This window comes from Leptopilina boulardi, unplaced genomic scaffold (assembly GCF_019393585.1).
Source record: "Leptopilina boulardi isolate dan_hultmark-lab unplaced genomic scaffold, ZJU_Lbou_2.1 LbouV2_58, whole genome shotgun sequence".
Classification (NCBI taxonomy): domain Eukaryota; kingdom Metazoa; phylum Arthropoda; class Insecta; order Hymenoptera; family Figitidae; genus Leptopilina; species Leptopilina boulardi.
The window spans coordinates 1642895-1667078 of record NW_026138003.1 but is presented as its reverse complement, the minus strand read 5'-3'; the positions used below and the strand labels follow the sequence as shown (position 1 = coordinate 1667078).

Here is a 24184-nt window from a genome sequence, read left to right as displayed (position 1 = left end):
CTCAATAGAGTATATAAATTCCCTTAATCATTTGCAACATTCTCCCTTTTACTCCAATTTTTGCAATAATAACCCTCTGTCAACTGTATCGAAAGCTTTCTGGAAGTCTACGAAAATTTCATATAATTTACACTTTTCCCTTTTAATTTTATTATTTATTAGTGAATTCAGTACAAAAACGTGATCTCTAATAGATCTTTTCTCTCCTTTATTATTTTTTTCTTTTCTAGCCATGATCCCAATCTTTCCCCAGATAACAAACGTGTCTGGCACGTTACAGGCACAACGAGCGGCGGACCGTGTCCCTGCTGTAACGCACCTTTTGTGCCACCTACTTTATGACAAGACCGACTGTGCCAGCATCGTGCTCGCAATATTCCTAACATATTATCCGGATCTTTTGTCCAGGATATATCTGCCAATAGGCTTGTTTAAATTTCTGTTTTTGAATCTTCATTATAAATAAAAAAAGTATTACTTTCACTAATAAAATTAAATAATTTATAAATAAATTAATTTTTATTGATATTTTATATTTTGTAGTGATAAGCAAAACAAGTTTGCAATAATTTTTTTTATGGTTCAAAATATATAAAAATATAAATAAAAGAATAAATCTAGGGATAAGAGAAAATAACAAGATTTATTAAAAAATAATTCACAAATTTTTAAAAATGTAGAATACTTTTTAAAATATCTAAAAAATCATGAATAAAAAATTTAAAAAGTAAAGTAAATTATCAAAAAGATGAGAAAAATATAAGCCAACAAATTTTTAATAAATTAAGCAGTTTAATAAGTATAAAAATCCTAATAACTTAAGTTTTGTAAAACACACTATAGAAATGTTAAGAAAAGAAAATTCTTAAAATATAAGAAAGTTAAGGAGATTATTCATAAAATGAAGGAGTTTAAAAAATATAAGAACAAAGCTTTAAAGAACGAAAAAAGCTTAAAATATTTAAAAATGCCCAAAACAAAAACTAAACAGCTTTAAATTTTAAAAAAATTATGAAATGTTAAAAATTGTATAAAATAAAATGTTGTAAGAAAATAAAAGAATTTATAAACGAATATAAAAAGAATCTGAAAATTAAAAAAAATTGAAATGATTTACAGAAATATTTTTAAAAAATTAAAGAAAATGTTATAACAGAACGAAAAACTATTGAAATATAGGAACGATTGGGAAATTTGTAAAAATACAGGAAAAAATGCAAAAAACTGACTAGAATCTATTAAAAAAGAATAATATAAGGAAAAAGTTATTCAGTTTAGAGAAGGGACAACATTTCTAAGAAATGAGAAAATTATGAAAAACTATAAAATTTATTAAATGAGCAAATAATGATAAAAAATTATAAAGGAACTTAACAACAAAATGAGAAAATAACGTATAAACACACACAGCACATGATATTTTCTAAATATTTCTGAAATATTTCATTGAAATTTTGAAATATTCCAATGTAAAGTCCTTGAAATATTGCTGAAATTAGGGAAATGTCCGCCTATAAGTAATATTGCCGTGTAATTTTGCTGAAATATTTCATTAAAATATATTATAGAAAAATTCCAACTTAAACGATGCTAAGGATCCTAAGGTGTTGAACATGTTAGAAAATAACGATTGATTTCATATTTTAGAAAAGTTTCTAACTTTGAAATATTTTTTGAATATTGCAGAGTCTTCATTTGTAATATTGCAGGAGTCTTAATGTGTAATATTTCAGCAAAATTTCACGGCAATATTTCTTATAGGCGGACATTTTCCTGTTTTCATCAACATTTCATGAACCTTGCATTGAAATATTTCAAATCTTTCAATGAAATATTTATGAAATGTTTATGAAATATAATGTGATGTGTGGGAAAAAAAGAAAATCCTTAAAAAAATTAAACGATTAACTGAAAAGTTTTTTAAAAATTGTACTAAATATTAAACAAATAAAAATTCATGAAACGAATTGAATTAATTGAATAATAAATTGAAAATTGGATGGAATAAATTTAAAAAAAACTATTAAAACTTTTAATAAAGCTAATAAGTTTGACTTCGAAATATTTATTTTGTCTTACTTTAACAAAGAAATAAATTAATGAATTAATAAAATAAAGGTAGATTTAATTATTAATGTTACATTGAGAATTTATATCGATAGCTCCTAAATGAAAACACGTTATTCGCGAGAGCAAACAAAAAACACCCTTATTTACAAAAAAAAAATAGAAAACTCATCTGAAAATTTTGTAACCTAATTTTCTTAACTTTTCTATGTTTTTATTTTAAGCCAATATCAAATGTCTAAATAAAATAATTTAAGGATACAACGTTAGTTTGACACAATATAAACGTTTAAATTAATTTAAATTTTAATGTATCATTCATACTTTAAAAATAACCATTAATTAAAATTGTAACATAGCCTTCAAACAACTGTCATTTTGAATAAGATGTTTTCTATTTGTTTTATTTAATAGTGTGTTTTCTATCTGCACTCGCGAAAAACGTGTTTTCATTTAGGGGCCATCGATATAATTTACAAGAATAATTTTAGAATTTCTTTTGTAACTTGTTTGCTACTTAAGTTTGATGAATTCGTAAATATAATTAATAATTAGTGAAAAATTTATTATTTTAATGAATATAATATATATTGCATTTAACAATCATGCGATTATACGAATATTCTTAATAACACAAAAAATAATCATAGAATATCTTGAAAATTATTACAATCTATATAATAATATTCAAAATGTTTGATCTATTTATAATAAAAATAATTAATTCTAAGAAGAATATTTGAATAAATGAAATTTTGAAAAACAATAATTTTAAATAAAAGTATTTTATAGTTCATTTTTAGGACAGAATTCTTGTAAATAAAAGCAAGTGCGTTGATAGATCAGTTGGTTAAGCATTAGGTTTAGTTTGCGTTAGGTCGCGGTTTCGATTCCCCTTGCGTGCGTGAGATAATTTAACTTTAAGTTAAGCATTGTAAATAATCATACTGAATTAAATATATGCATTTCCGTGATTAAATTCCGAAAACAACTCATTTTTTACTAACGAAATATTTTTGAACACTATTTTTTTAGCTATTTAATTAATGAGATGGTTGATTATCTGATAAAAAAAGTTACCAGAGCACATTTTCAAAATGTTAATCAGCACGTGTAATTTTTTTACTGAAATTGTTTAAATAATCATTAAACGTATCTACATAGACGCAGTTTCAATTTTTATTTTAGTAAAAAACATTTTCTGTACTTTAATGGATCGGACCGCGGGCGGGCGATATCGCCAGCAATGGCGCGTACATTGCGCTGCTTATGTGCCGGCACGTTGGTCCGATCAATCGGACTGAGGTCCGGCACACGGCCTGCAATTATGCAGGCATTTTGTTATCTGGGTTCGTGCATATAATAGCTGCCAAAATTTTTATATCCTACGTCAAATAAAGAGATCCCTCCATTGTTAAGTTTTTTTTTTATAAACTCCGCTGTCAATCCATCTTCCCCAGCTGCTTTGCCTTTTTTTATTTTCATGATAATTTTTCCTAATTCTTCGAAAGTAATATCGCTGTTCAAGTTTTTGTCATCCTCATCTTCTAAATTATTTCCCATTATTTCATTTCTGTTTCTATTTCTTTCTATGTCATTTGTTTCCGCTGCTACCCCCAAGAGATTTTCAAAATGAGATTTCCATCTTTCTTTACTAATATTTCCGCCTTTCATCCCTCTCTTTTTTCTAGTTCTAACTGCCCACATAGCACGACTTCTTGCTGGGAGATTACTGTAACGATATCTGTAGGGTTTGTAAGGTTACCGTGTAAGCCTGCAGTAAACTTGAGGTCATCTTAAAACTTCCGCCTTACAGTAAGCTTACACAGTAAGGTCGTGGTAAGTTTACATGGTAAAGTTGTGGTAAGCTTACACGGTAAGGTAGTTGTAAGCTTCCTTTAAGGTTACTGTAAGGTTGATGTAAGGTTACTGTAAACATAGAATGTTGTTAATAAATAAAATTTTTTAATATTTATGCGCAGTAGTTTTCTATGGCACATACGGCTGCGCAGTAACTTTTATTTGACAAACCCTATTGGGGTTCATAAAGTACTTTACCAAATATATAATTTTTTATACAAAAAAATTTATAATATAATATATAATATAATATAATTATTTTTAATATATTTTCATATTACTTTATATTAACAGTAACCTTACAGCAACCTTACAGTAACCTTACGGGAAGCTTACAACAACCTTACCGTGTAAGCTTACCACAACCTTACCATGTAAACTTACCACGACCTTACTGTGTAAGCTTACCTTAGCTTTACTGTGTAAGCTTACTGTAAGGCGGAAGTTTTAAGATGACCTCAAGTTTACTGCAGGCTTACACGGTAACCTTACAAACCCTACAGATATCGTTACAGTAACCTCCCAGCAAGAAGTCGTGCTATGTGGGTGTGTTGATAGATTTCCGAAATTCTCTCATGTTCTTACTATTTCTTATTTCCTCCCATTTTGCTTCCCTTTGTTCTTTTTCGCGTAAATCTGTTCTACTTCTCCCTTTTTTTAAAACAAAGTTCTTTATTTTTTTCCTCACCAATCTTTTTTGATTTTCTATTATTTCGTCGATCTCATTTTTCTATGCTTCTTTTGTTTTTTCGGCATTATTTCCCACTCTCCCTTTTTTTATCATTCCTACATTTATCATATTATTATTAATTTTAGCAATTAAATAAAATAATTTTTATTATTTTATTTTATAAATATTTAAAAAATGTAAAATATAATTTATATAAATTTTTTATTCTGTTAAAAAATATCTCTAAATTTAAGTTAAATTAATAATTCTTTTTTATTTGAATTTATATCTTCCTTCTCTTTCTATTATTTTTCCTGTTTACATTCTCAATATGTGTTACTTATGAATATCTTCTCTCTCTCTCTCTCTCTCTTTCTATTATTTTCAGAAATACTATTTCTCTAAATTTAACTTCATTTCTTAATATTATTTAACTTTTAAAACTCTTAAAACTTTCAATTTACATTATGTTTCAATATAACCTAAAATATCATGATAAAATTGTAAACTTTATTTTCCTTATAAATCATCAAATTACACTTATTGTAAGATTACTAATTTTTTTGTTTTCCACGATAATATCATTAAATTAATACAGAATATAAAATAGAACTACTAAAATCAATTACATATTTTCAAAAGTGACAGTTTACTACATCCAATAGTCCAAATTTAAACAAGAAAAGTTTTGTATTTCTTTGTTAACAGCAAACGATAAGCACCAGTGCTTGAATGTGAGACCAGTAGATGTCAGTAAAATTATCTTCAGTGAAAGAGTCAGGCATTAATTTAGACTGAAAGCTGAAAGTAAGGGGAAGTAGTATAGTAGTAGTAGTAGTAAAGCAGAACAACATTGCTGCTGAAGAGAAAAGAGATGTGCAAGGTGGTAAAAGTCGTCGAGTTCGAATTGAAATGAGTGTGCGCGTGCTAATCTGTGCAGTTTGTGTCTTTTAACATGGCAGAAGGGTCCCGTTATCGGGGCTCAGTAGTTGCATTTTTCCTTTGAGAAATCATTTTATTATATATGCAAATTGTGCGTGTAGTGTGTTCCTTTCTTGCTAACGTGATTTCGGAGTAAAGATCCTTTTTCAGAACAAGGACGTGTGACCGCGCCTGAAAAGGAGACAGATCAACAACAGCGTAAGGTTAGGTTTCTTGTTTTTGTCTGAAGTATTTGATCTGTACTGCTTTTTCTTCCTCTTCTTTTTTTTATTATTTTATTCATCTTATTCACTTGCCATTGTTACATTTTCATCCTTCTGTTACACAGATTATACACAATGTATCTTGCTTCCTTTCACCAGGCATAAATTTCTCACAATTCATAGAAAAATTGTTCACTTTTATTGTATGTTCGATTTTTTCAACCCTTTAAGTATGATCAGACACTTGTTTACTTTTGCCGGTAATGCACAAGGAAAAATAATTGTTAATTTGTATAATTACAAAACAAAGATTTGTGATTAGAGAATTGGAGATCTTTTCATATTGAAGTTATATAAATAATTTTTGTTTGTTGATTACAATATGAAATATGGATGACTTTCATTTGTGTATAGCAAAAGTAGAAAAGATGAAACATAATTCTCATTGTACTCATTATATTTGTAATTATATTCAATTACTTTTCTTTCTGGTATAAATATTTATTTATTTAATTATACGGGCAGTGCTCTTTAAATTGAAAAGTATCAAAATTCTACATGAGAATTTCACATGTAAATTTATTACTTAAATTTTCTCATAAAATATTTGACAAATTGAACAAAAATTTGTTGAACAAATTTAAATCATTATTTAATAACGTTAATTAAAATCATTTTAAAAGAAAAATTTGTTTAAATGAAAAATTTTCTAAATTCTTGTCTGAAAAATATTTTTTACAACATTTATTTATCAAAAAATTTTAAGAAATATTTTTTTAAACAAAAAATTCTATTATTTTTAAACCATTAAAATGTTCTAAAAGTCCAAATTAACGAAATCATTTTTTTGTCTACAAATTTTTTAAAATTTGTTACTGCAATGGAAAATAATTTGTTTTTTGATACAAGAACAAATATTTTATAATAAAATTTGAACTTAAAGAGGTAATAAACAAATTGTTCAGAATTTACAGAACATCAATCAAGTATAATTATAAAAGTATTTTACAAAGAAGAAACCTACGGAGCATATTTACCATGTTAATTATATTCTCACTTATAAAGTTTGAGTGCAAAATTCGCTATTATTTATTTATTTTTTTTTTTTTGAAAGAATACTTGTTAGCTTTGGAAAATTAATTATAATAATAAATCACTTTATCAAATAAATAAAAATAAAATACAAAGAAACGGAAGTAGAAAATTGCAAAATAGTGTTCTATATACTATGTACATAAGGAAGAATTTCATCTTGTACACTTGAAATCACTTAATGGTCTTTGTCATTTCCACAATTAACAGAAAAAAAAGAATTTCAAAGGGAATGCAAATAATTAAATAAAAATAATAATGAATAAATTATTATCTGAAGTTTTGAAATGAGCCAAAAGTTTTGAACGTTCAAATGAACAAAATTTTTTTTGTAACTTCTTTAAGTTTGAATTTTATTACAAAATATTGTTTTAAATATGTAAAAAGAAGTTATTAATTTATAGATTGAAAAAAATATTTTGTTCATTTGAACGTTCAAAATTTTTGGCTCATATTTTGAACGTTCAAATTCAAATGAACGAAAAATTTGTTTACTACTTTTTTAACTTTAAAATTTATATTATAAAATATTGCTATCTGTATTCAAAAATAAATTAATAATTTAATAAATATTTACCTCCATGAAGTTGACGTCGACGCTCAGCATCGAAAATTGTTTTTCACAGAACCAAAAATGTCAAATTATTTTTTTTTAAGATTGGTCCCTTAAAAAGTAAAGAAATAAATAATTATTTTTTAGACAAATTTTCATTTTTCGAATTAACATTCGTCAGAATTTCTTTTTTAAAGAACTTTTAATTAACAGAATTTTTAGGCACCGAATTTTTATTTGGTATAATTCTTAAAACCCCAAAAACCCCCGAGTAACAAGTTTTAAGCAAATCAGGTTGAATTTTTATTTCTTCGTCCGCCATATTGGATCCGCCATTTTGGATTTTCCAAAACGGACATCAAATTCGTAATCAGCGACCCCAAAAACAGCGGGATACGAAGTTCTGTTGTAATAAAAAGTTGTTTGATATTCATGACTCAATGAATTATGTTATGAAAACTTTGAACGCGTTTTTCTCGAAAACTCATTTTTCAAACTGGTAGGGGAGAGCGGGGCAAAGCCGCTGATGTAACATTTATTTATAAATATTTTTGTTATTACACCTTCAATGTTATATTTCCTAATATATTTAATATTTTGTAGTTTTTTCTTTTCCAATCTATTGCTTTAATCGTATTAACAATAAACTGTTAACGAAAATGGTAATAGATTAGAAAGAAAGAAGATATTTCGAAAAACGCCTTTGCACCGCATAGCGGCTTTACCCCGCTCTCCCCTACAGAGCTTTTCTCGAAATCTACTGAACCGATTTTGAAATCCCAAAAATTTTTCGATTCTTTATTTAAAAAACTGGTGCCTAAACCTCTAAAAACTCATATTTCTACCCCCTGTGCTTTTATATGGAGGTAAATTGACCCAAAAACACGGCGTTTTTGCGAGTTTTTGAGAAAAATGTACATAAAAAATAAAAAAACCTTTAAAAAAAGTCGTTTTTGAGGTTTAGGCACAAGAATAAATCCTTATGAAGAGATTCCCGTTTGGAACTTGAATTTATGTATTACAGGTTGCCCGGAATCTAACGTACCAAAAAAAGGTATCTTTTGGAAGAGCCACCTATAGCTATGAAATTGAACTAAATACACTCAAACATATTTTTTAAATTTTCTCTACGCAATGTGCTACAATGTCCAAAAATAGTTTTTACAATTTCTTTAATACTGTTCTTACAATAAAAGTTTTAAAACCTTCCTTTTTTGTCAATTCTAAACCAGAAAGTCCCCTTAATATTATTTTAATTGAATTTACTATTTATATAATTTTTACACATCTTTAATATTTCAACATTTAAATTTAGTATTCAAACCGAAATTCAAACATAAAGAATAAATGTTTGACAATCTGGTTCCTGGGTTTTTCCATCCACATTTTCAGGAAACATGCAAAATCCTTTTTTTGGTATCTATAAAAAAAATACCATAAAAGCTGTTTCAACTACCATTTTCATGCATATAAAATTTACAAAAACAAATAACAAAAATTTTTCATGTGTTTTGGGAGTTTATTTCTTTAGTCTAACAACTTATATGTCAATATTTGTAATATAAACCAATCAGAAAAATTCTTGAAAATAACCTTCATTTTAGCGCGTCTAAAGTGGGTAGACCCCTTAAAGGTTCGACCTTAAGATTTGTAACATGTCCAAATCTCAGCGATTTCCTATAACAGTATAATTCCTCGAAATTAATTTTGGTTCAGGATATGAACTAACATCTATTACGCGAATAAACCATTTTATTTAAAATTAATATTCATTGAAATGTGTAATAATTGAAATTAAATCTTTTCAACTTTGTTAATTTTATAATTTTTAACCCTTCTGTTTATGATTTTGTAATTATTAATATAATTTGATTGTTCTTTTTGTGTATCAATGTGTATTGTCAAGGATTCTCATTGTGTGCGTAAGTTCGTTAAATAAACAAGCATTTCAACATCCATGAAGTTGGCGTCGACGCTCAGCGTCGAAAATTATATTTCACGGGACCAAAAATATCAAATCATTTTTAAAAAAAGTTCGGATTCACATAATACCTTAAAAAGTATTTTACAAGGCATTATTTGCACCAAAAATCTTTTTAAAAAAATAATTTGACATTTTTGGTCCTGTGAAAAATAATTTTCGACGCTGAGATTCGACGCCACCTTCATGGAGGTGCATTTCAACTAAAACCTAACCTATTTTCTCTTTTCTTTCGATTTTCTATTTAATTCCTCTGATAACAATAAAGAAGGTGAGTTTCAACTCTTTGTAAATAACAAGATCCCACAAATTCAGTTATTTTAACCTTTATTTCTATGCCGTGACGTACATTCTTTTAAATAAATTAATTTTTTATAATTCCCCATGTTAAAAAATAATTTTTTTTCTAATTGTTAATAAAAGTTGTGGATTTCAGTATCGTTGGAAATAAGGATTTTAGAAAAGAAAAAGAAACAATAAATTACTTGACTTGACAGGCGAAATAACAATTACATAAAGAGCAGATATGAGAAGTTATGCAAGTTTACATTCATGTAAAGTGTACAGAGATAAGTATTTGATACACACACATAAAGGTACTGAGAATAGCTTTGAATCCTAGAATTGGAATCGATTGTGTTACGATTGTTCAATACAAATTGTTGATTTCAATATTGACACAGTAATGTCTTGTGTATTCTTGTATTTATATGTGTGTGTATGTAAGTCATTAATACCAACACGTTTTCAGTCTTTATATTCTAAAACAATAATTGCAATCTCTGCATTCACAAAACTCAAGAGTAATATTAGAGATATTATAATAACTTTAGATGCACAATGACTAAATTAACGTTGAAAAAAAACTTAAGATGTAACACCACTCTAGAATTTTCAAAAAAAAACGATTTTTTTTTTTGTTAAAATGTACTTTAGGATTGTAGAAACAATAGGCAGGTGATCCTATGGCGAAAAAATTTTTTTTTAACCCTTTGAGTGTCACTAATGCATCATATAGGCGTCATGACTGAACACTGAGCAACGCCATGTTGGATCCGCAATTTTTAATTTTCAAAATCTGACTACAGATTTGTAATCAGTGACCCCAAAAACTATAGAATTCGTCATGAAAAGCTTTAAATTTGTTGTACTCCGGAAATTATGAATTTTAGAACATTGTAAAGGTCTGCTGGCCCATTGTGTGTTCGTTCTATACTTTAAACGCGTTTTTCTCGAAACCACTTTTTTCAAACTGGGAGGACGAATTACTCGAACACCGTTGCATGGATTGATCTGAAATTTTAACAGTAACTACACAATAACCTTCTTTATGGAACTACGTAGCCGTTTTTTGATTTAATGTAAACTTTTTTTTTATAAACAATTTACTGCTTGTTTTTTGGCAAAAAATCGATTTTTTTTCAAAGTGCTACCATTTGTACAAATTTTGATTTAAAAAAAAAAACCCCTTCGTAGTTCCATAGTCAATAGGGAAGGATTTCAGAAAATTCTTGGATTTTTGTTCTAGGTCTTACACACCCCTTAAATAATTTAATAAGAGTAATTTTTGTCAAGTTGAATTTGAACAAAATGTTGTAAACATTTTTTCATTTGAATTTTACTACTAACTATTTGAAACAATATACATAATAGCACTATATTTTAGTACAAGAAACAAAAAATAATAAACTTTTTTATTTTATTGTCAATAACATTATTACGATTATTTTTCATTGACAAAAAAATGTTCTTGACCACAAAACCGGTATGTTGTTTTATGAATCATAAGTCTTTTATGTGTGGATTCCTATAAACTTATTAATTAAGAATCATATTTAATGAAAAAAAAAAAATTAAACCTCAATTTTACGTTTAATGTATACAAGGTTTGAAAATCCATATTATACATAATATTGATATATAATATTACTACTAAAAAATTCTTTTAAATAACTATTATCTGTCTAATTTAAATTCGAGCATATAAATTCTTTTGTCAAATTCAAATTCGATGGAATAAAAAGTTTTTTTCAAATGAAAATTTGTACAACGTTGAAGTACGCAACGTTTATGATTAACGATTAGAATTTAATTTTTATTCAAAACGGAAAAATATAAAATAGTTGATTTAAAAATATAGTTTATTATTTGTTGATTAATAAACACTAAAAGAAATATTTTTCAGGCAAAAAATTTGTAAAATTTTTCATTCTAAAAAATTATTTCTTTAAAATTCTTTTATCATAAACGTTGAGTACTTCATCAACGTAAATTTGTTTAAGTAACAATTTATTTATAATACATCGAAGAAATTAAAATTTGGTTAAAAGTAAATTCTATAGATAATTGAAAATTCTAACAAATAAATTTTGTCTGTTTCTATTTCGCCCGCTCGGGCGAACTAATTCATTTCTGTTATTTCGCCCGTCGCGGGCGAAATAGATACGACTCTGTGAACTGGCTATTTCGCCCGTCGAAATGAATGTGTTTTAGAAGACGGGCAAAATAAGAAAAATAGATTATTTCGCCCGTTCAAGATAAAATCGAGTATCTGGAAGACGGGCGAGTATATTATTTCGTCCGTGAAATGTTTAAACAAAAACGGGCGAAATAATCAAAATACAATATTTAGCACGCTAGGTATAAACAGCTGTTGTATATTTCAATTTACAAACTAAAATTATTTTAACTTTTATTTTGCAATTTATGTTAAATATCATATATTTGATAAACAAATTTGATGGTCTCATTAATTTGTTGTGTTTTGATAAAAAAAAGGGTTTTTCTGATTTCTTTCTCAGCAGAATCATGGTTTTATATATCAATGTGAGATTATACTCCGTATAGTATATTCTTTAAATATTGAAAACGACGGTGCGTTGTTTGAAAATCTATTTGGTATCGAAAGTAGTTCATATGACATTCTTTATTTTGATTGTCTTCAATTTTATTTACTCGTTGAATTTAGAGATGCAAATATACAAAAATTTCAGAAATAGTCGATTTTTAAATTCTTATTTAAATTAAAAAATTGAAATCCACATTTTTTATTACCAAAGTTTAATAAACAAAATTTAAGAAAATTTTTTTTTTATTTTTCATGAAAAAAATTTTTTAAAATGATTTTTTCAATTTTTAAGAAAAAATTTTTTGCAATTTTTTCGTCAACAATTTTTAAAAGAAAAATTTATAAAAAATATTAAAAAATATTATTAATTATTTGAAAAAATATTAATATTTTTAAATCGATGACGATCAATTTTAATAATTGTTTTCGACTTCAACATCGTAATTTTAATTAGTTAAATTTAATAATTATAATTTATAATTTTAATATTAGATTAATTTTTTTATAATTTTAATTATATTTATTTACCATTAGGGGAATAGTGTCAGGGTTGGACACTTGTCAGGGTTGGACACTTGGCTTTTTTTAAATAAGAACACTAGCGCCACCTGTGTGCGTACGTGACGAATCTTCTAGTAGTATAACCTAACTTTTTGTGGCATTACATTTTTGGAGAATCAAAAGTAGCGTCTCCTGTGACTTCGGTGCAATCGAAGAGACAAAAAAAGTTTTGTTTGACTTGTGAATAAACCTAAAAAAATGTGTAAAAAAGCAAGAATTCGGCAAGATAAGCTTATTGAATGTATTGTGGGGTACATAATTTAAGAAGAAAAAAAGTGAAAACTCGAATCGCGACACATGTCTAGTTATGGTTAGCACAATTCGAAAATGATGCTTCTAGTTAGGGTTGGACACTTTATACAGTTAGGGTTGGACACCCATATTAATTATATGAATTTGACACAATTTATAAATAAATTTTATTTTATTGATAAATCAGTGCAAAATTGTGCCAAAGATATTAGAAAAATAATACTTAAATTGTATAAATTTTGTTCATCATTTCATTGAGTTATTTGGAACAATAAAGCGTCATTTTTTGTAATTTGAGTTGATTCCTTTTTTAAACCCATGAAGCTTTACAATTTGTAAACAATAAGTAAAGATAAACATGAAAAAATAAGAATAAAAAACATTACAAATGTTATTTTACGTTTTTACCAATAATGCGTTTCGATTTTCAAAAAGTGTCCAACCCTGACTGAAAAGTCCAACCCTGACTAGATTTTTTTTTTTTTTAAATGTTTATAACTTTTTTAATTTTGGACCAATCAATTTACGGTCCACAGCAAAAGTGTTCCTCTTTTGTAGATCTTTCCACTTATATACCACAATTGACTAAATTTATCTAAACAAAATATTTATAAACAAAAAACCAAAACTGTGTCCAACCCTGACACTATTCCCCTACTATAAAATATTAAATTTTTTTAATTATTTAATAAGAGTAATTAATACCTCTATAAATATATTAATTTTTTTTCCAATACAATTTCTTAGATAAAATAATTATTATTCTTTAAAGTCACGTCTCAAAAACGTGTAAAATAAATATTTGAAAAATCTTCAAGTTAATAATTATACAAACAAATTTTATGTTACAAATATTCTCAAAACTTTAATTAATAAAATTTTTTGAAAAAAAATAGAAAATAATTAAGTATTAATTTTAAGAATTTAAAGAATTTTTAAGAACTTTTTTTTTATTTAAATTTCTTCTATTTTATTAAACCAAATACTCCAAAAGATATAAATAAATAATATTAGACCTATACTCAGACGTCTTTTTTCTATCCATCTTATTTGTTATATTTAAAAAAAGTAAAATTATTTTTTCTCATTATCTAAAAAACAGCTGTCTATACTTAACGGACGAAATAATATACTCGCCCGTCTTCCAGATACTCGATTTTATCTTGAACGGGCGAACTAATATATTTTTCTTATTTTGACCGTCTTCTAAAACACATTCATTTCGACGGGCGAAATAGCCAGTTCACAGAGTCGTACCTATCTATTTCGCCCGCGACGGGCGAAATAACAGAAATGAATTAGTTCGCCCGAGCGGGCGAAATAGCCACTCCGATAAATTTTAGAGACCTTGTTCCATATGCCTTTCGAAAATTTTTATCGCGCAGCTGTGTAATTTGTAAATAAATTTTATTACCTTTTCATATTAGGTGTGATATTATTATTAGTTGCTTCACGTCTTAGGTGTCAAGAAAAGTCATTATTGTATTTTACCTGTTTTTTGAATAAGGAAAAAAATGTTATTTGATACCTCCATGTATAAAACTATACTATCTTCAAGAACAAACACGAACCTCCCTGAAGTTGGCTTCGACGCTCAGCGCCGAAATTGTTTTTCGTAGAATCAAAAATTTCAAATTACTTTTTTTTTTAAATTTTCAATCCAAATAATACCTTGAAAAATACTTCTTAAAACATTGTGTGAACCCTTAACCTTTTTAAAAAATGTTTTGATATTTTTGGTCTCATGAAAAATAATTTTCGACGCTGAGCGTTGACGCCAACTTCATTGAGGTACAAACACGTCGGTGAAGTCCACAACATTTATGATCAACGATTGAGAAGAGAAAATATTTTTCTATGCAAATTATTATTATTATTTTTGATCTACGAAATTTTTTTGAAACGTTTTTTGATCAATAATTTTTTGAAAAAAAATTTTTAGGCTAAAAAATTAGTTATTATTTTTTGAGTGAAAAATATTTTTTTTTTTCAATCGTTGATCATAAACGTTGTGAACTTCACCGAGATGTACAAATACATTAAACAAATAATAAATTATTAATTTATTTTTGAATAAAGAAAGCAATATTTTATAATAAAATTTGAAGTCAAAAAAGTAGTAAAAAAATGTTCGGTTTATTTGAACAATTTTACTATGTGTATTAAATATACATCACAATATCTTGCAACTGCGGTTAATGTATAAGATGACACATGTTTTCTGTTCATATGAAGCCGTTTTCGCATGTATTACGTTTCAATCAATTCAATGGCTGAAGTCTTTCAAGAATTAAGCTATATATACGTTTACAAAATAAGCTTAGCAGGTTACCTCCATCGATAACTTATCGATATGATTTTTTTTATTGATATACACTTTATATGTATATGATGCAACATTTCTCAAGTGATCCAATTTAAAAAAAAAATTCTCAGATTGAACTGCAATTTGTATAAAATTTAGTACTTTGGTACATTTCTGCTTTTTTAAATGGTGCAAACATTTTTTTTAAATTCAAAATTTTACCCTTTTTTGAAAATTCAAAAATATTTCTAATTTTTTAAAAAAGGGTCAAATTTTGATTTTTTAAAAATTTCTTGCACTTTTCAAAAAAAGCAGTAAAAAACCTTTCGAAAACATGTAGGTGAAAATTATTTTGTATAATAGTTACGACTTCACGACAAGGGATCAAAAGGCAAAAAATTTTAGGTTATGTTTGTGTTTTTGGGATTGAAAATAAACAAAGAGGATCAACTCTCAATAAAAACCATTGATGTTTAAGCTTTTATTAGAACCAAAATATTCAATAAAACAGATTTTCAATTTACATAATTAAAAATGAATGTTTTAATCAAGCTGAAACTATCACTAAAAATAACCTAACATTTTTTGCCCTTACCCAGATAGCACGTAAGCTTGCAGCAACGTTGCGGCAAGCTGCAAATATCCAAAATAAAATTATCGCATGATTGCTCAGTAAGCTTGCACGGTAAGCTTGTAGCAATGTTGGTGCAAGGTTTCCAAACAACCTTGCTTTGAATCTAAAAAAAAATTTTTTAAAAAATGTTTCGTCTAATTTATATATAATTTTATTATATAAATTTGACGAAACATTTAAAAAAAAATTGTTTAGGTTCAAAGCATGGTTATTTGACAACCTTGCACCAACCTTGCTACAAGCTTACCGTGAAAGCTTACTGAGCAATTTTACGATAATCTTCTTTTGCAATCTTGCAGTAACCTTACAATGCAATCTTTCGGTAAGCTTACCATGCAAACTTGGGTCAGGTGGGACATTTGAAGCTTACAATAAGCTTGCGGCAATATTGCTCGGCAAGCTTGCCGCAAGGTTGCTGCAAGCTTACGTGCTATCCTGGTAAGGTCCCTTTTCTCGTGGAGCGTCACAATATTCCTGAAGTAATTTCACTAATTTAAATGAAACTTGGTAGTTTTTTTTGGACCTATATATATATATATTTCAATAAATATTTTTCTTGAAATATAATTTAATAAATTTATCATTTATATAAATATTTAATTTTTGTTTTTTCTATATCGCGCTTTTAAAATAAGTACACAAACTTGTTCTCGTTTAAATATATAATGAAAGAAAAAAGTATATGACCGTCTTATCGTTGAACTATATCTATATCTAATATTATACTAGGCACAGACAGTTTGTAAGTATTTGCTGACTCACATTTGTTATTAAGAGCATTTGAACCTTCGTGACGTCACAAATCATGGCGCATGACACGCAAACTTCTCAGGTATGTGAAAAGCACAATTTTGAATATTTTTTAAAAAAACCTTTTGGAAAATGTTCAGAATAACATAGACTCTGTCTGTTATGTGCGGAAAATTCAAAATTTTGCGTTTAAAACGTTTTTTAAACAATGTTAAGGTCACAAATCATGGCGCATGACACGCAAACTTCTCAGGTATGTGAAAAACACAATTTTGAATATTTTTTAAAAAAACCTTTTGGAAAATGTTCAGAGAAACATAGACTATGTCTGTTATGTGCGAAAAATTCAAAATTTTGCGTATAAAACGTTTTTTGAACAATGTTTAAGTTAGTTGTCACAAGTAAGGAAAAATACACGAATTGCTTATATGTAGGCATTGTTTAAAAAACGTTTTAAACGCAAAATTTTGAATTTTTCGCACATAACAGACAGAGTCTGTGTTATTCTGAATATTTTCCAAAAGGTTTTTTTAAAAAATATTCAAAATTGTGTTTTTCACATACCTGAGAAGTTTGCGTGTCATGCGCCATGATTTGTGACCTTAACATTGTTTAAAAAACGTTTTAAACGCAAAATTTTGAATTTTCCGCACATAACAGACAGAGTCTATGTTATTCTGAACATTTTCCAAAAGGTTTTTTTAAAAAATATTCAAAATTGTGCTTTTCACATACCTGAGAAGTTTTCGTGTCATGCGCCATGATTTGTGACGTCACGAAGGTTCAAATGCTCTTAAATTGTTTGACAAAATAAATTTACATTTATTTTACATATACTTATTATAATTACAATAATTAATATATATTATTTTCAATATATTAAATGAAAACCATTAATATTGCAATGAAAAATAAAAAAGCAAATTAAATATTTATTAAGTTATTAATTTATTTTTTGATCACGTGAGAATAGGACAATGTTTAATTTTATAAAATCATATTTTCTAGATAAAAATGACAATATTTTAGTAAACTTTGGACTAAATTGATGCATGCCTGAAGTTCTAAACGTTGAAATGAACGAAAAATTTGTTTACTATTTTTTAAAAATAAATTTTATTATAAAATATTGCGTTCTGTATGAATTTTCATCCAATTTTTTTTAACAATAGTCAAAGTTGGAAAAATGACAAAAAATGCAAATATTTTCAACTTCAGTTTTGTCATCAACATACAGTAAAATAGAATGCGTTATTAAAAAGTGATACATCCATATTTTGTTATTTCAAGATTTCATTCAAATTTCTTTGCGTTAATAAAAATCTTTCCTTAATAAATTCATCAGTGACAAATCGATTTGTAAGGTCTTTAATATATTAAATCTGCGTTTATCGTCAATTTTTAGAAAATAGATTTATCGACTTTTCAAAACTTACTCTTGAAACATAATAAAAAGAAAAAAAATCATTTCATTTGTCATGAAAAAAATTAATTTTTTTTTAATTTCATTTTTTTCAAAAATTCATCTATATATGTAAAGCCATGTGTATTTAAAAAAACCTGCTTACGATCAAATATCAAAATCAAAAATTATAGGAAAAATTCTCTTTAAAGAAAACAATGTCAATAATGATGCGCCTGCGCGTTGATATGACTTAAAACTTGTTAATTAGAGGTCGCTCTATTACCAATCTGTAATTAAATTTTGAAAACACAAAATGACGGATCCAATATGGCGGCCTTTTTAAAAAAATTCATCAAATTTGCTTAAAACTCATAATCCAGGGGTTTTTAGGGGTTGATTATTACAAATTTAACATTAAATTTACAATCAATTACTCCAAAAATCACAAAGTAATGAGTTTCAAGTGAATCCGATCAATTTTTGAATAAATTTTTCGCGACTTTGAAATTTTAAATATTTAAAATTTTTGAATTTGAAATTTAAAAAATTGAAAATTCATCGGATTCATAATCAACGATACGAGTAACGATTTTTAAAAAATCCCGCCATTCTTCCATTTTCAAACGAAGTTGAAGTACGCAACGTTTATGATAAACAATATTTAAAGAAATAATTTTTTGAAATGAAAAATTGTATAATTTTTTGCCTAAAAAATATTTCTTTATAATTTGTTGATTGATGAAAACTGCTAGAAATATTTTTTCGGCAATTAATTATAGAATTTTTCATTTTTTTAAATCTTTAAAACTAATTAATATTTTTGGGACGCATGATTATGTTCTAAAAATCGTTGGTTAGAATTTTCATTTTATATATTATAATATAATATTTACACAGAAAATTAAAAGGCATTAAAATAAGCTGCAACGCTTATTATTTTAATCCAAATTTGCTTTTTTTAATCCATTTTGGTATTAAAATAAGCAAAATTGGATTAAAATAATATGCGTTGCAGCTTATTTTAATGCCTTTTAATTTTCTGTGTATGTATTATAATATATAATTAATATAAGCACTTAATAATAAGTTCAATTTAAAGTTATTCTTCATCAAACAGCTAATGTGTTACTACTTCTCTATTTTTTCATTTTACATATAAAGCGTAATTAAGTACTTAGTTCTCATTAAGTTACTTATTTCTGTTAACGCTGTAGTTGCCCATTTATGGCCCGAATAGACTGCGGGCTTTTGTGCTAAATAAATAAATAAATAAATTTGTATTTTGCAGAATTTTCATCAAAACGATTTTCTATATTACAGAATTTTTATATAACGGAAAATTCACTTCACAGAATTTTTATTTGCTCAAATTTTCATTTAATATAATAGGCTTTTTAAAGAATTTTTATTTGGTAGAAATTCATTGAATAGAATTTTTTCAGATACAGGTGCCATTCCATGAGTTTTTTTTTGTCACTTTTCGGAGTAACCTCACCAAATTAAATGAAACACATTTTTTTTAAATAAAAATTATAAAAATAATTTTATAATTTTTATTATAAAAAAAATGTTTCATTTAAGTTAGTGAGGTTACTCAGAAAAGTGATAAAAAAAACTCATGGAATGGCACATACCTATATATAGATAAAAGTGACATTTTTCAAATGTGCAGCAATATATAATTATAGATAAATTTCAGAATTTATGAATGCTTTATTAAAATATAAAAAAATAAATTGGTCACATATTTTTCGTCTGGAATATTAATTAAGTCAAGAAGAAGTGTTATAAACTAAGTTCAACTGAATGTTGCAAGCAAGTTTTAATAATAATTTAATTAAGTACATTATCTATATAAGTGTAGGCGACATCAGCGAAAGTTACATCATAGTTATGTTAATTATTGTAATACGTTTATATACATAAACGTGTGTAGTTTCTGATCAAATTTAAGTGCTTGCTTCAAATAGGCAAAAAGGTAAATGTTAATAATTAATTACCTAATTAATGTATCTATAAAAAAATTAAAGAAAAGGTTTTAAATTAAAAAGTACTATTTTTTTTTTTTTTTTTTTGATAAAAATTTACCTAGCAAAAATAAAGTACTTCTTTTTGCAGTGTAAGTAATTTGAAAGAAAAATTATTTAATTAATTCAACATTATAATTAATATATAATTAAAAAAAAGTAATTATTTTCCATTAGAATTATTATTTTAATTAAGCTGTTAAAATTGAAATGCACTTTACTTTGAGTATGAGCTCTTACAAATGACACTTGTATATATATGTAAAATTCTCGCTCTGTCAATTGTGCATAACTCAAAGCTTGTCACCAGTGACATTTCCTGTTTCCTCGTGGCGTTACCCACGCAATTTCCTCCGGGATAACGAATTTCACACATTATTTCATTAATGCCTATCCCCGCAAATCATTTCACTAAACAACGTTTTTGATTTGTGACAGAACGCGTATATTGACGACAAAAGTAAAAAAAAAAAAAAAATTTATTATTTTACTATCAACAATAATGTTGGGTTTTATTTTCTTCTGGAAAAGTACAATTATCTACTCTTACGGCATATAAAAATTTACTAATATTAAAAATTTTTATGGACTTTGTGATTCACATTTCCGGTGTTTTTACAATGGGAAGAATAGAGTCATTAGAAATAAGTAATGTGTCAAATACTAGTGTTGTTTTTATATAAAAAAAAAAAAATGTTATTTTGTGTGTCTGTATTTTTTTCCTTTCTAAAAAAATACATGACATAAAAAGGTCAAATGGATCTTTATCTTTTTTTTATAAGGAATCCAAAAATCACATTTTTAGAAGTCGGTGAAAAAAATGACTTTGCATTTTTTTGGTATTAAATTTAAATGTAAGTTTTAATATATTATTACATCCATTTTATAGACGCTTAAAAAACTTAAAATCTATTTGACCTAGTTTTGAACTCAAAACACGATTTCAAATTAAGAAGTTATTGACTTTTCAAAATTGAATTTTTCTTTTAAAAATGTGTCATTTTTAGTCGTAGTTTTTAATTGAAATTCTAATTTTTGTTTCATATTGTGTAATAAATTTTTGTAGCCTATATACAAATTATTTTCTTTTAAAAATAATTGAAAGGTGAACTAGAATAATATAAATTATTTATCATTCATATAAATGAATTAAAATATCTGACCTGGCAAATGATGGCATTTCTTTATAAAGAAAATTTTTAAATATTTTAAAAATCATCTATCAATAATGCGAATTTTTTTTAAATTATTAAATATCGCAAAAAAAACGAGAATATTTTATAGTATAGGTAAATCGAATAAATTTTTGCCATTTAAAAAAAAAATAATATTTTTTTCTATAAATTGAATGAAATATTTGAAGAAAAATAATATTCATACTACATTGTTTCTAGAGTGTTGTTAATCTTATCGTCATTTTCTGCAAAGCCAAGAAGTGGCATAAAATTGGAAACTAGTACATAAAGGCATTTCAGTTTAAGTAGTTGGCACTAAAACTCTGCCTAATATTGAAACTATCCAAAAATAGTTGGAATTGATATTTTCTTACAAAATACTATATTTTATACTGTAAATTTTAGTTAATTTTTACATAAATAATTATCATAATTATAAATAATCAAAAATTATGAAATCAAAAAAAAGTTGTAATTGTTTTTTTTTTAATACAAAAATTAAGAATTTGAGAAATACAAACATTCAAAAAAAAAAAAAAATTTTTATTTGATTGAAATAATCGGTTACTTGACTATTATCAAATAAATATTTACTTGAACTATTTAATTGTCTCAAATAATAATTATTTGATTCAAATAAATATTTATTTGATAATAGTCAAGTAACCGATTACTATTTGAATCAAATAAATTTTTTTTTCAGTCAAATAAAATTAGTACATACAAACATTAATGTAAATTAAAGAGAACATTTTTTTTACGAGATTGAAATTCACAACGTTTATGATTAATGATTAGGAAGCAAATTTGCTTTAAGAGGGTAAATTATTAAAAATTTTATTTAAAAATATGTTTACTGATCAATAAACATTGCAATATCTATGAGACAAAAAATTCATAGAAATTTTCATTGGAAAAAAATATTTTTTTAAAAATTGTTGACCTTGTGAACTTTATCATTGTAATTTTTTAAATAATTATTTTTTTTTATAAAATCTACAATGTTTAGGAAGTGCATGTCTCCTTAAGAATATTTCAAGTGACACGAGCTTTTTGGTAGTCGCACATTTTCATTATAAAAGTTCACACAGCTGCTCAAAGTATTTCACGACTCACTTCATGGCTTCTCTTATAATTAGGGCCATGCTTGTGTAACAGGCTTGTTATTTTTAGGATATAGAATCCGTATATAACAAATAAAATAGATAAGCGATTCTTTCATGTCCCTTATTTTGAAAAACTATTTTTTCTTTACAAAAATTTATCACAAATCTATTTTATATGTTCGTTAACTATGCAAAAACTATTTTTCAGCAAGTAATAAAAGTTATCTATATTCTTTTTTTCACTGATTTTTTTCTATATATATTATATTTTTTTTATTTAATATTAGAAATTTTTTAATAGAATTTATTGTCTTCTTTCTATACTATTACATAGTTTTTACAATATAATCCCTTATGATATTACGAAGCTTTAGTACGCAACGTTTATGATAAACAATATTTAAAGAAATAATTTTTTGAAATGAAAAATTCTAGGTATAATTTGTTTGTTTAAAAAATATTTCTTTATAATTTGTTGACTACAAGAAATATTTTTTTTTAGTGGCGATTTGAATATGAGTGTAAAAAATTTTAGAAGTGTAATATTATGGCAAAGGCTTTTAAAAATTTTGTCAAAGGCTTGAAAAGTCTTTGTGTGGAAGTAAAAGAGAAAGAGAGAGAGAGAGATGAAAAGAATATTTCGAGAATGGGACCTATAGTTTAATTGAGGAAGTGAGAATATTATATCGATGAAGAAAATAAATTTTTTAAAACGTTTCTTTAGGAGTGGAAATTAATGACATCAAATGTTTTGATATGAAATAATTTAATTTATTGTTTATAATATAAAGTCCAAATAAGTTTGTGATTTCTATATTTATATTTCACCAATATTTCAAAGTTTAAAAACGTCTGGTAATGTAATGATTACAACGTTTATATGATCAACGATTTAGAAGAAAAAAAAATTTATCTATGCAAATTATTATAATTTTTTGTCTAAAAAAATTTTTATAACATTTCTTGATCAATAATTTTTAAAAGAAAATAATATGTAGGCAAAAAATTTTATTATTTTCCAAATGAAATTTTCATCACAAACGTTGTGAATTTCACCGACGTGTTTAAAAAATAAAATCAGTTCTAGCAGAAAAATTCAGAACTAGAACTGAGCTAGAATTGATTTTATTTTTTTATACTTTATAACAGTGCGATGACATAATATATAACAAATGTTTTGCAGGCAGAAAGTTCTACTCATATATTCGAAACATAAGTTTGTTATATAATATTCAATTATTTTTTAATTTCAGAGAAAAAAAAATTATTTTCTGAAATCTCCCCATACATATAAACTAATGTTATTATAATAATTCTATATTGTATGTATGTTAATTTTTATAAATGACAAAAATTTCAATTGGGTGCTGGCGTCTTTATAAAAATAAAATACATTTTATTATATTCATGTCACTATACAAAGTTATGTAATTTTTTAAAATTATTTTCAATACATAAAATCAATTATATGAATATTATTTATAACTATACATAAAAATATAATAATATAAAAAATATGTATTTCTTTTTATTTTTTTTTAGAAAGGACAATCCATTTGATACAATGAACTTTTTTTTATGATAATTGAAAATGTTTGTTTAACCATTAGCTGGAAATTTATCTTTAAATATAGTAGTAGACACCTGTTGTTACGACACCTGATAACTGAGAGAGACTTTTAGTTATTTCCCTCTTTACCGACAACTATCTATAAATTCTTACCTATATGGAAGAATAAAGTTAAAAATTCTC

At 25.7% G+C, this 24184-nt stretch overlaps 1 protein-coding gene and 1 long non-coding RNA gene across 5 annotated transcripts in view; one reads left to right on the top strand and one right to left on the bottom strand.

The window, feature by feature from the left end:
- The first annotated feature begins 5416 nt into the window (after positions 1–5416).
- The window catches only part of LOC127290228 (probable beta-hexosaminidase fdl), a 75106-nt gene continuing 56338 nt past the window's right edge, over positions 5417–24184 (top strand). For 2 of the 4 annotated variants that reach the window (XM_051318686.1, XM_051318684.1), the window contains exon 1: positions 5417–5742. The gene's annotated coding sequence lies outside the window, so the exon portion shown is untranslated. Of the gene's footprint in view, positions 5743–20827; positions 21005–24184 lie in introns of those variants that run through there. The other 2 variants (XM_051318687.1, XM_051318685.1) reach the window with 1 other exon arrangement.
- LOC127290230 (uncharacterized) lies at positions 9713–20678 on the bottom strand. The gene is made up of 3 exons (XR_007844274.1): positions 20372–20678; positions 14444–14520; positions 9713–10661 (listed from the first exon to the last, which is right to left on the bottom strand). It is a non-coding gene; the product is annotated as an uncharacterized LOC127290230 (long non-coding RNA).